We start from the raw sequence: 12,771 nt of genomic DNA on the forward strand, positions 1-12,771 counted from the left end.
GGAATGACATACCTTGATTTCACCTTTACAGATTTGGAGGCTACCAGATGATTAAATAAAGTGTTGTTGGGTGTGCCATGAAGCATGCGAAGGTGAATGAGTGGTTAAGAGAGGATTCATCAACCCAAGTGATATGAAGGAATGTATCTCAATTGTTCCCAATTCTTGATTAACTTATATAAAGTCTTTAGCCAAAGCATAATGAATTTGAGGAAAGTTAGTTTCCTAAATTCATAAAGTTAGTCATGAATTATTAAAGCTAATATGGAATGTTATAAGTAGACATTGAGCCATACTTTATGACATATCTGGGATATTTGATGAAATGACCGTATTGCACTGAAAGGCTAATCACTGAAGGGCTTTGTCAAATTCTTTAATTAACTCTCTAACATTTGGGTGGTCATGATGTATTGGTAGATGCCGCTCATGATCTGTAAATATAAATCAATTATCAAATTGATATTTGATTAGGATTTATATGTATTGCCAACATGTTAGAAGCCTAATGGGTCACACACATTAAGTGACATGATTGAGATTAAATAAGGATAATTAATTAAATTGGACTTAATTAGAATAGACAAAATTAAAGTGGAAAATTAATTAAGTTCACAAGGACTTGATTGAATTAAAATACAATTGTTGTATCTGGGGTTACAACTTAGTTTGGCTATATAAATATGTTATGTTAGCCAACTAAAACTCTAAGCCTCCAGCCATTTCTTAGCCGTTCCATAAAAATAAGAAAAGAAAAAATAGTTTTTTTTTGTCTGATAAAAATAAGGTTCGGTAATAATTTTTTTTCTTTTTGTTTTAAAAACAAAACTTACTAGCACAAGTAAAATCTGACCTTTGAGAAGGTCTTATTTCATCATTGTGTGAATTACTGTTAGAGGCCAAACACTTGGGTGGTTGAAGATTTGACAAATCCTAAAGGTGAAGAAGCAAAGATTTTGGTTGTAGGATTTTAAGCCATCTTATTCTCTTTTCCGAGTTTCTTGTTTCATCACAAGCGTTTTTATTTAATTGGCTCTTGATTACGATATCTAGAGCAAGATATGTAACTCTTAAACTTATGAATGTTCATAATTAATATCAAAATTATATGAAAAACACAAACATTGATCTTATAGGATTCGACTGTTTCTCTGATTAAATACTAGTTTATTATTCGATTGCGTTATATTTTAAATTTCTTGACTATTTTCATATTTGAGCATCAGGTCGAATCCCAGTAGTGGTATCAGAGCCTTTGTTTGATGTTTTCATGTAATATGCATGCTTGATTCTTGGTGATAATCAACAAGATTGATTTGTGTGTTGATTTGGTGTATATCAGTTTTGAAGGCTTTCTTTAAAATCTATTTTTCTGCTTTAATTCAAATCTGGACAGCATGTAATTAATTCATTAAAACATGTTTTAATAGGTTTAAAATCATGTTTAGTTGAAAAATTAATAATTGGATTAAAAGGCTTGCAAAGCTAAGTTAAAACCAAATAGTTTTGAGGTGTTTTGGAGACTAATGTGCCGATTATATTTTACAAACATTAGGTAAATGTTATGAGCAGTTTTTAATTGTTAAAATTAGTTTTATCAAATTAAATTACTGCATGTTTCGGCCAAACTTGATTTAGTATGAAAAAGGTTCATAAAAATTATGTTTTGAGTTCCAAAACAACAAAGATTCAATGCAGAAAATTTTGGGCAGCTATGATCGGTGTTGGTGGCTTAATTCTTCATGAATTTTGTGTTTAATTGTTAAACACACTTGCTGGAAATTTCCAGCAACTTTTTCATGAGTTTAACTCATGATTTATAGAGTTTTAAGAGCACTTAAATGCCATCTATTTTAATTTTGGGTGATTCATAAAAAATAGGAAATTGTTTCCTACTTTAAAAGAAATTCCTAAAATTAAGGATAGAATTTTAATTTTGGGTGATTCATAAAGAATGCGAAATTGTTTCTAGTTTAAAAGAAATTCTTAAAATTAAGGATAGTATTTTTGTTGGTCCCAATAATATGTGCTAGAGGGGGGTGAATAGCACAATTTTGCTCTCACTAAAGTTACCTCTTAAATGGGGACAAATGCAAGATGAACAATAAATTTAAAGATGAGTGGAAAACTAAAGCAGTGGAGACAATACACAAATATTTATAGTGGTTCGGTCCAAGACCTACATCCACTACCTTGATTGTTCAACTAAGGATTTTCCAAACCAAATCACTAAAAACAGTAGAATTCACAAGCTTCCACCAAGCTTTTACAATGGCTTTTCGCAAGCTCAGCCACAACCTTTAGCAATGGTTTTTCATGGGATCAACCAAAACCCAAAGTGGTTTTTCAAAGGCTTAACCACAACCTACAACAATGGTTTTTACCGAGAACTAAAACCCAACAACCAACTTTTCTAGGCTAAGTTGGAACCTTTACACTCAATCAAGCAATCCAAGCTTGAATAAATCCCTTAGAGTGACTCATTCACTCTAAGTGTACAAATAGAGAAGAATAAAGAAGTACCTATGATCACTTACTTGATCTAGATGGTACAAGATGAAGTGCTGAACTCTATTACAAAGATTGACGTTTAAGTGCAGTAAGGTGCAAGAGGATTTTCTGGTTTTTCAACTTTATATCACTTGAAAGCCTTCAATTCTCTCAAAAACTGATTTCTAACCATTGGAAGACCCTTTTATACTTGGAGAAACAACTCTGATGGTAATTTGACAGTTTATGGTCGTTGGAAACAGTTGAGGATAAGTTCTAGTCATTAATTTGTCTTGTAGTGCTCTGGTTCAAATTGCAAACAGAGAGCTCTTAGTTGACTAACTTGGTCGACTAAGTTGGTTCTATTTCATGTTGCAGATTCTGGCAGAGAGTAGTTAGTCGACTGACTTGATCCACTAAGTTGGTTATGTTTCTCAAACTCTTCAGCTTGCCATTTCTCCAATTTGAATTTTAGCCAACCAATACTCTTCATTATCCAACTAAGGACCTTCTTTTTTGTTAATCAATTGTTTTTCTTCATTCATATGATCTTTGGTATACACTTTTGAAGGATTGATTTATTATTTACATACAATTTTTGTCCTACACACTTAAACAGTATAGTTAGACACCGATGAATGGGAATATTTTGCTATCATAAAAAACATATAGAGTCAACATTCTCTATCTCTTATTTTTGATGATGACAAAACATTTCAAGATTAAGAATGCAATGTTTATGTTTAATATGAATGCTTCAAATCTTTACGCATAATGAGTTTCTGCCCCTTAGTTAATGCATCTAGTTTTCTTTAAAGATTTTCAATAAAATTTTTATAATATCTATAATAGCTAAACAAGATAACAATATCCACAGTAGAAAGCAACTAGCACATAATATTCGACAAAACCATAACTAAGCATCACACACATAAATTAAACATGAAAACCTATCACACTCAATTTAACTTAGTTTTCCTTTTCTTTCTTTTTGTCATTAAACAAGATATTCAAAACTCCCCCTTAATGAGTGCATCAAGATTTTCTCTTAATCTTTAAATCAAACTTTAATGAATGAGAATCATAAGCACTCATACACCTAAGTCATACAAGCTTATAGATATAGTTCAATAACTTCAAGAGTCAAGCTTGTGCCTATGTAAGAACAAATGTATGAGAGTTAAATCATTTCAAGAAATCGTCAAGGATTAGTCAAATATTGTTCAAGCAAATTTGATCATTTTGTCATAATCAAAACTATAATAATTTTAAAGCTAACAATCTCCCTCTTTTTCATATGACAAAACTATGAGCATAATTTGCATTTGAAATGATGTTAAAATCTCCCCCTCAACATATGCATAAAATTAAATTTGCTCATAAACCTTCTCCCCCTTTTTGTTATATCAAAAAGGTTAAGAAGAGTGAGCACTAAACATTTAAGCTCAAGAAATAATGGTTAGCAAAATCCATCAAGAATATAAGCATTAAGACCATGGATATGTAACCATAAAGTTACCAAGTCATCATATATATGCACTTTACCACATGAATATATACTATAAGAAAAATGTGTGCATAACAATTATGAAGTCTAACAAAGATGGTGATAAAGATGTTCAATAAGCACATAACCCATTTTTGAACTCCAATACCAAGTGTTAAAACTCAATATACCAATTGATAGATATAAGTAAAATCTCCCCCTTTGTAAAAACACAATATCAATTATGAGAGATGGAATCATTTTAAAGCTCATTTTATCAATTGGTAAAGTACTAGTAAAGACTTCCCTTATCATTAAACATTCTAAGCATATCAACTTCAAGGCTCAAAATATTTAAGAAAGATATGATTAAATTTAAAGCTCAAGAGAGAAGAGACAATTATAAAGCTTGATACAAATTTTAAAGCTACACAATTATTGAGAAAACTTAAGGCTTGATACCAATTATGCATTTGAACATTCAAGTTTCAGTGAGAGGCGATATAAGGCACAATATCTATTTTGGTGTTTAGAAAGATGTTACGGGTAGCATAGAACACCAAATGTTGAATTCTCACCAAACCTTGTTGTTGAAGATCTTAATTCGTTATGATATCAATGACAATGATTGACTCTCCCTTAAGAAATCATAAGCTCAACACAATTTGTTAGAGATCCTTAATAGATTAAATATTAGGAAAGAAATCATGAGCCTAGAGTAAATGAGCATTCAAATGGTTATTTAATTTATTTCCCTAATACTCAAGTATTCATGGAACTAAAAGAGTATGAGCATTTGAAAAGATGTTCAACATATGCATCAATACTCATATTTCAAGAAGTATTTGCAAAGTAGTTCCTAGGCATGTCTAAGTTATCATTAGTCTTCAAGCATTATTCTCAATTATCATCAAGTATTATCGATCATCATCAAGCATTTTTAGCAAGTATTCTTCCAAATTAATTTCAAGCGGTCATTCATCCAAGTCATTTTGAAGCAAGCATTGCAAGATGTATTCTCCAAATTATATATGAAATTGTAAATTCAAGGAGAACTTTCACAAAAGGCATATCATTATTAATGAAGCATGACTAAAGCATTTTGCATTTATTGCAATCATGTATGAAAGTTATGATCAAATAAGCACAAACATGATTACAAGAAACAACATGGCTATCTTCTTTAATCATGATTCCAATTTTGTTCATCAAAATGCAAGCATGGGTTCAATATAGACATATACCCATTGAAAAGATATGCAACCATTGAAGTTCAGGGTACATGCAATTTCTCAATAATTCATGATTCATGAGTGATATCTATTGCTATAGGATATTGAAAGCAAAGCACTCAATTCATGAATATATTCAAAGTGAACATTCAATAATCAATGAATACCAATTATCAAGATTCAAGAAAGAGATATTTAATCAAAGCACATTAGGCATTTATTGCTAACTAAAGCTATAGCCCATATTTTATTTGACATGTCAAGTTGTTTATGGTGACCTATAAGCCAAAGTTGGATGCACACTATCAAACCCTGTTCTATAAAATAATTACGACATCATTTACATGCTCAATAGAATGTTTGCATGTTTAGGAAGTTCGAGAAATCGTTAAAAGACAATATTGCCCCTAATGGTACCATTAAGTCGATTAAGTTTCGAACTAGTTCAAATAGGAATTTTGAGGAGAAATTAAGAGTTTCATAGTTCAGGGATGACTCAAAATGGTAATTTGGAGTTCGAGGATCAATTTGGAGTCAAACTGAAATTTTCATTATCTAGGGGCAAAATGGTCATTTGCCACTTAAGGACAAAATGGAAATTTTGAGAAAAGATTTTTTTGGCGCCATTTAACTTATTGGAGTATGATTTAAGTATTGGAGTATAATTTGAGAGTTTGGCAGTGAAAAAGTTTAATTCCGATGATTTCTGGAGTGCAAGGGTAAAATTATAATTTTTCCATCCACAGACAAAATTTGAGATTTTGAGAGAATTTAGATCAAATTTTACAAATTGGAGAATGGTATGAGTATAAGGGATGAAAAATATGTCTATGGGCAATTTTTCAGTTTTTGGGGTAAAAATGTAATTTTGACTTTTACGGGGGCAAAAGTGTAAATTTCAAAAATTACTCCACCAAGACTTTGGATAAGTCTGAGAATTTTATCTAAGCTATGGATATGTGGGACAAGTGTATGGTGAAAATTTGGAAATAAATGGATGGCTAGAATTTAAGGAATTAATAAAACAAAAAAAATGAATAAAATAATATTATATTATTTTAGCCTTTAAAAATGTCAGAATTCCAGAATTCTCATCTTCTTCAGCTGTCCAAACCAGGAGAGAAAAAGGGGGAAAAGAAATAAGAACCCTAGCTAAAAAAATTTGGGGAAAATCAAGAGAAGTCAAGAAATCAAGCATTAAAAAGGTAAATTTCATTGATTTTTCTTGTGATTTTCACTACCCATGCATTTTTTTCTCATTTTCATGCAAAATTAGAAAGTGGGTATGGACACCCATGCTGGCCAAACCTCCATGGATGAGTTTTGAACTTGAGTTTTGGTTGATTTTAATTGAATTAAGTGATTTTAGTTAGGTTATATTGAAATATAGCAAAAATAAGCTAGAGAAATAATTTTCTCCCATTCAAACCCATTATGCTGAATTTTCTAGGGGAATATTGGCTGCTGATCTTGATGTTTATTTGAAGAATTATGATGAATAATGATGAATTATGAGCCTAGAAAAATAATAGAAATTTTCGGAGCAAAAATACGAATTTTTACCCACTAGGGGTAGTTTCGTAATTTGTTATCGGGATGTCGCGGAGGTTGTCATGGGCCCGATGGGAGTTCCGGGTCGTGACAATTAAAGTGGTATCAGAGCATGGTTTAAAGATCAAAGATTTTGATTTTAAAGCTTTGGATATCAAAGGTTTTGGTTTTAAAGTTGTTTTAAGAAATCCACACTGACACTGCGTGGCCCAAGTTAAGTTAAGTTAAGTCAGGTTAGGTAGAATAGAATACGTGCATCTGCATATAGAATTTGGAGTTGTTTAGACTCGTTTTGTTTCTTTTTATAGATCTTATGGGAGCTATAGGAACTCCTGTTCCCAGTAATCCACTTTATTGTTAATGTCATGCAAAGGTCATAAGTAGGGCCGTTGTTCGGGTTTAAGATGCCACCGGTGACACGAGCCAGCGTTGGAGAGATCTTAAAACGAATGCTCCTAATGAAAGATTAACGAAATGATATATCCCTTCGATTATGGATGGAGAAATTTGGAATTGGACAAATAAGCCGTGATAATTTATTCATTTGGTGGAGTGCACAAATTAAGCATTGAGGTAAAAGTAAATTCATACATATGTGCATGAAGATAAGAACACTATGTTAATTGAGCATGTTATGCCCATATAAAAGTGGTGTTGATTTCAATTAAATGCTTGTGAGATTTCAAAAATTGATTGGATCTATTATAGTTCATGGATATAAGCACGTGAACTAACTCGAGAGTGAGTATTAATGATTACTATAACTGATGTGTGGTCATGAAGTAAGAAGTTAGTAAACAAATTTGCTCTAAGGATGAGCTTAAACTTTGCTATGCATAGTAAGGAGGAGCCAAGGGACTAAAGGACTAGATGTGAAATTTGCAGCTTGAGGTTAAATGACCTGGAAATGTCGAATCTAGTCTAAGTGCCACATGAAGTTCTATAATTGAGATTGATATACGAATTACTTTAAAGATCAATTTAAAAGTTTGTTCGGTTTAAAGTGTGGCCTATAATACGAATGATCAGTCTTAAAGGTGATCTCCCTAGAGCAAGGAATTTAGAAAATGTTGATGTTTGGATATACTCTAAGAGAGAGAACTTCTGCATCTTAAGTTTAGAACAACTTTGATCTTATGATTGCAAAGGCAAGGTGTAATAACTAAGTAAATTATTCACTTAATAAATGTGATTGATTATTGATGAATAAAGTCAAGATCTTGATGTTTAGTGGAATACAATTTGATAATTATGTATTTAAGGGTTATTTGGAGACAATTTCTTCATCAAATTTGCACTAAATGCTATGGTAAAAGCATATCAATGTTAATAGAAAATGTATCCAGGAATGATCTTAACATATCACCAAAGGAGAATTAAACATGTTGAAGTTAATGTTCTAATAGTGTGCATATGATAGAAAGCTAGTTTGTAAGTTGTAGTTTTCATGAAATATATAAGGATTATCAATATATGGACATACACTTGGAGTTGTAATTTATAAGTTTGGAGTATTTAAGATATGATTAAATGGAATTAGCAGTACTTAAGGTACGTGAATCTTCTAATTAAATTTTGTGGAGTATGCATGATAGTAGAATGGAGGAATAGAGTGCCGTGATACTATATGGTGAAGTTACTATACAATATGGAAAGAGTATTCTAAAGTGGGATTTATTGACTGATGATAAGTGATGTGCAATCTGAGATACATGTAGCTATGAATAAATTTGGACATCTTTGCTTAAGCAAACTCGTACTAAATGTTATGGTAAAGATATATGAATGTTAGTGGCAAAATAAAGACATTAAATCAATGTTCTGATCGCGTACTTGTGATAGAAAGTTATTATTGCTAATTGTGGTATAAACTCAGAGGTAAACCACACGATTGTGAATAATTGAGGTAGTAGCTTTAAAGGTAGAAGAATTGCTAGGATAAAGTAAATTCAAATAGTTGCAACACCACAATACTGACTATCAAACGCTGTCGCGTTAAGAACCCCTAATGGCTAGCAAGCATGAGAAAATTGAGAGTGGCATGAAGATGAAACTTACGAGTTGAGGAATGGTCATTGATTTTCATGCTAAGCTTTGTTGTTTGGAATCTTAAGTGCATTGAGGAGGTATTAAGATAAAGATGATGAGTGAAATTGTAAAGTTTCTTTATTGCCTTGTATATTGGCATGTAAGAGAAAGAAAAGTTAGAGAGTTTTTGAGATGGTTACATAAAAATAAATTAACATGGGGAGTGTTAAGATGAATAATATGATGACTGAAGTCAAATCTTAAGAAATAAGGAAAATAAGAGATTAAGTCTTGTTAAAGACTAATGAGGAAGCGAGCGAAAGGTTAGATGAATGTATGAGATACTGATAAGAGATGTCAATACCAAGTGAGGAAAAATGTAAATAAAGATTTCAATAATGATATTGCAAATGAGTTGATATATAATATTGTTATGAGAATATACTGATCTTGTCTTAACTTTGTTGAAAGGAAAGGATTAGTAACAACAGAAGTAAACTAGGTGACATGCTAGAAACTCTTGGAGATAAACTGAAATATGAGTAGTTGGGTATACCTTTATGGAAATGATATACTTGGAGTATGAAAGAGCAAATAAGTGATTAGGTGTTTCAAGAACATTTAAATACCTTTGAGGAAGAATTATACATTATACGAGATGAGTATAAGATGTGTGATTTTAAAACTTGTTGAGGAGCCTAACGGCTAAGTCACAAGTTAAGTGATCGTATGCTGTGAGACATAAGTCTAAGATAGATATTCCCAATGAAATACTCAAGAAGAGTTTTGTTACGGATTTCGTGAAAGCAAACACTAAGTTATGTGATTATAAAAAGGAAGCTGTAAGCTGAAAGTGATATTCATATTAATATTGAAAAATACTTGAGGAGAATCTAGTTTCAAGTTTTACAATTTCAGGTACAATTTGTAAATTGGTTAAGGAAGAATGATGTTATATTTATATGAAAGAGTAGAACAAAGGATGATAGAAGTTAACCTTGAAAATGAAGTTAGATAATGAAAATTTCCTAATACATTATGGAAATTGGAATTCGAAAATGCTTGAGGTATACATGATTCAAATGAGTTTGAGTCTTAAGTGACAAATCAATGTCGTAATGCAAGAAAGATACAAGGTAATATAGAGGCATGGAAGATGATTAAGGACAAAAGGATGACTCTGAGAAATTATGATATTGCATCGTATTCAATGATCAAATCAAGGTAGATCTTGGAAGCATAAATGGGATTATAAGGCATATACACATATGTGGGGTTGATATTGTGATCAACTAAAATGAAGAATGATTTTTAGTGAACTAAGATTCAAACTTAATATATGATGAGTGATGTAGGTAGTACCATGATAAGAAATTTTATTAGAAATTGAACTATGTGAACATAAAAGACTCTGAGAAATAGTCAAGGAGATAATATCAAGGAAATGTGATCTATAGCATGCTTAAGCCGTACGAGATGGATTAATATGATTAAGAAGATTGATATTTCATACCTGTGAGATAAACAGGAAGTACATGGAAATAATGGAAGAAAATACCCCACATTTTCTTTGAGTTTGATAAGTGAAATTTTAAGGACAAAATTTTATTTTAAGAGGGGTAGTGTTGTCAAACCCTGTTCTATAAAATAATTACGACATCATTTACATGCTCAATAGAATGTTTGCATGTTTAGGAAGTTCGAGGAATCGTTAAAAGATGATATTGCCCCTAATGGTACCATTAAGTCGATTAAGTTTCGAACTAGTTCAAATAGGAATTTTGAGATGAAATTAAGAGTTTCATAGTTCAGGGATGACTCAAAATGGTAATTCGGAGTTCGAAGATCAATTTGGAGTCAAATTGAAATTTTCATTATCTAGGGGTAAAATGGTCATTTGCCACTTGGGGACAAAATGGAAATTTTGAGAAAAGATTTTTTTGGCGCCATTTAACTTATTGGAGTATGATTTGAGTATTGGAGTATAATTTGAGGGTTTGGTACTGAAAAAGTTTAATTCTGATGATTTTTGGAGTGTAGGGGTAAAATCGTAATTTTTCCATCGACGGACAAAATTTGAGGTTTTGAGAGAATTTAGATCAAATTTTACAAATTGGAGAATGGTATGAGTATAAGGGATGAAAAATATGTCTATGGGCAATTTTTCAGTTTTTGGGGTAAAAATGTAATTTTGACTTTTACGGGGGTAAAAGTGTAAATTTCAAAAATTACTCCACCAAGACTTTGGATAAGTCTGAGAATTTTAGCTAAGCTATGGATATGTGGGACAAGTGTATGGTGAAAATTTGGAAATAAATGGATGGCTAGAATTTAAGGAATTAATAAAACAAAAAAAATGAATAAAATAATATTATATTATTTTAGCCTTTAAAAATGTCAAAATTCCAGAATTCTCATCTTCTTCAGCTGTCCAAACCAGGAGAGAAAAAGGGGGAAAAGAAATAAGAACCCTAGCTAAAAAAATTTGGGGAAAATCAAGAGAAATCAAGAAATCAAGCATTAAAAAGGTAAATTTCATTGATTTTTCTTGTGATTTTCACTACCCATGCATTTTTTTCTCATTTTCATGCAAAATTAGAAAGTGGGTATGGACACCCATGCTGGCCAAACCTCCATGGATGAGTTTTGAACTTGAGTTTTGGTTGATTTTAATTGAATTAAGTGATTTTAGTTAGGTTATATTGAAATATAGCAAAAATAAGCTAGAGAAATAATTTTCTCCCATTCAAACCCATTATGCTGAATTTTCTAGGGGAATATTGGCTGCTGATATTGATGTTTATTTGAAGAATTATGATGAATAATGATGAATTATGAGCCTAAAAAAAAATAGGAATTTTTGGAGCAAAAATACGAATTTTTACCCACTAGGGGTATTTTCGTAATTTGTTATCGGGACGTCGCGACGGTTGTCACGGGCCCGATGGGAGTTTCAGGTCGTGACACACACAAAATCTTTAGATCATGTAAACGTTAAGGCTCAATGAAGACATAGTTAACATTTAAATGCATATTCAAAGTAAATTTCAACTATGTCAACTCACAATATATGCCAGATCAAACTTAACAATTAAATTTATATTCAAATGCATAGCTCAAGTCAAGTTTTAGATTTCAAACCTTAAGGTCAAGCATAAAGAAAAATCATATAAGCATGTGTCTTGACCAATATAGTAGATGAACCAAGAATATTTTCATTAAGTTTGATGAGTTCGTCTTAATCAAGTTTGTATGCATAATCAAGAAATCAATTTTGAAACAATCATTTAAGCACAAACGTAAAATATATTTGAAGAATTGTTCCTAGATTAGCATTTGAACATTTCAATTTTCATGAGAAGATTTTTTCTATATAAGCACATGAAAATCCAATCGAATTAGCAAATTCAATCATTGATGAACAATTTCTCATATTTCTATTTTGTCATTGTAAATACATAAGAATTTATGGAATCAATATGAGTGTCATGCGTGGGAATAGATAGGTTTATTTCATCAAAAAGGATTTCTCATTTTTCAGCAAGTTTTGCAATTTCAAGAACATGTACATGCACCAAATGATCATGAGAGTATTCATGTTGCATGTTTTTAAGAGTCAAGAATCATCTTTGAAAAAAGAAATATAGGGAAGAAAATATTGTAATGGACAAGATGTAAAGTAAAAAGACATTTTGGAACTCAAAACCTGTCCATTTTGGCTTTAGAGCACTCAAGAGTCAACTACATATCCCTTGGGTCTAGCATCATTGTTTGCATTTTGTTCTATAATAGTCAACGAGCAATGCTAAGGAGTCAATTATACTAGATTCCTGCACATTGAAAAGCTACAAAAAAGAGCAAAACATGCAATGTTCCAAGGTATAATGATCTCAAAACATGGATTTGTGTGAGAACAATTTAGAATTCCATTTCAACCATGTTTGGAACATTATTTTGGACATGTATGATCAAAGATTCTTCAAG

This window comes from Theobroma cacao, unplaced genomic scaffold (genome assembly GCF_053813885.1).
Source record: "Theobroma cacao isolate CCN51 unplaced genomic scaffold, ASM5381388v1 tig016, whole genome shotgun sequence".
In the NCBI taxonomy this organism is placed as follows: domain Eukaryota; kingdom Viridiplantae; phylum Streptophyta; class Magnoliopsida; order Malvales; family Malvaceae; genus Theobroma; species Theobroma cacao.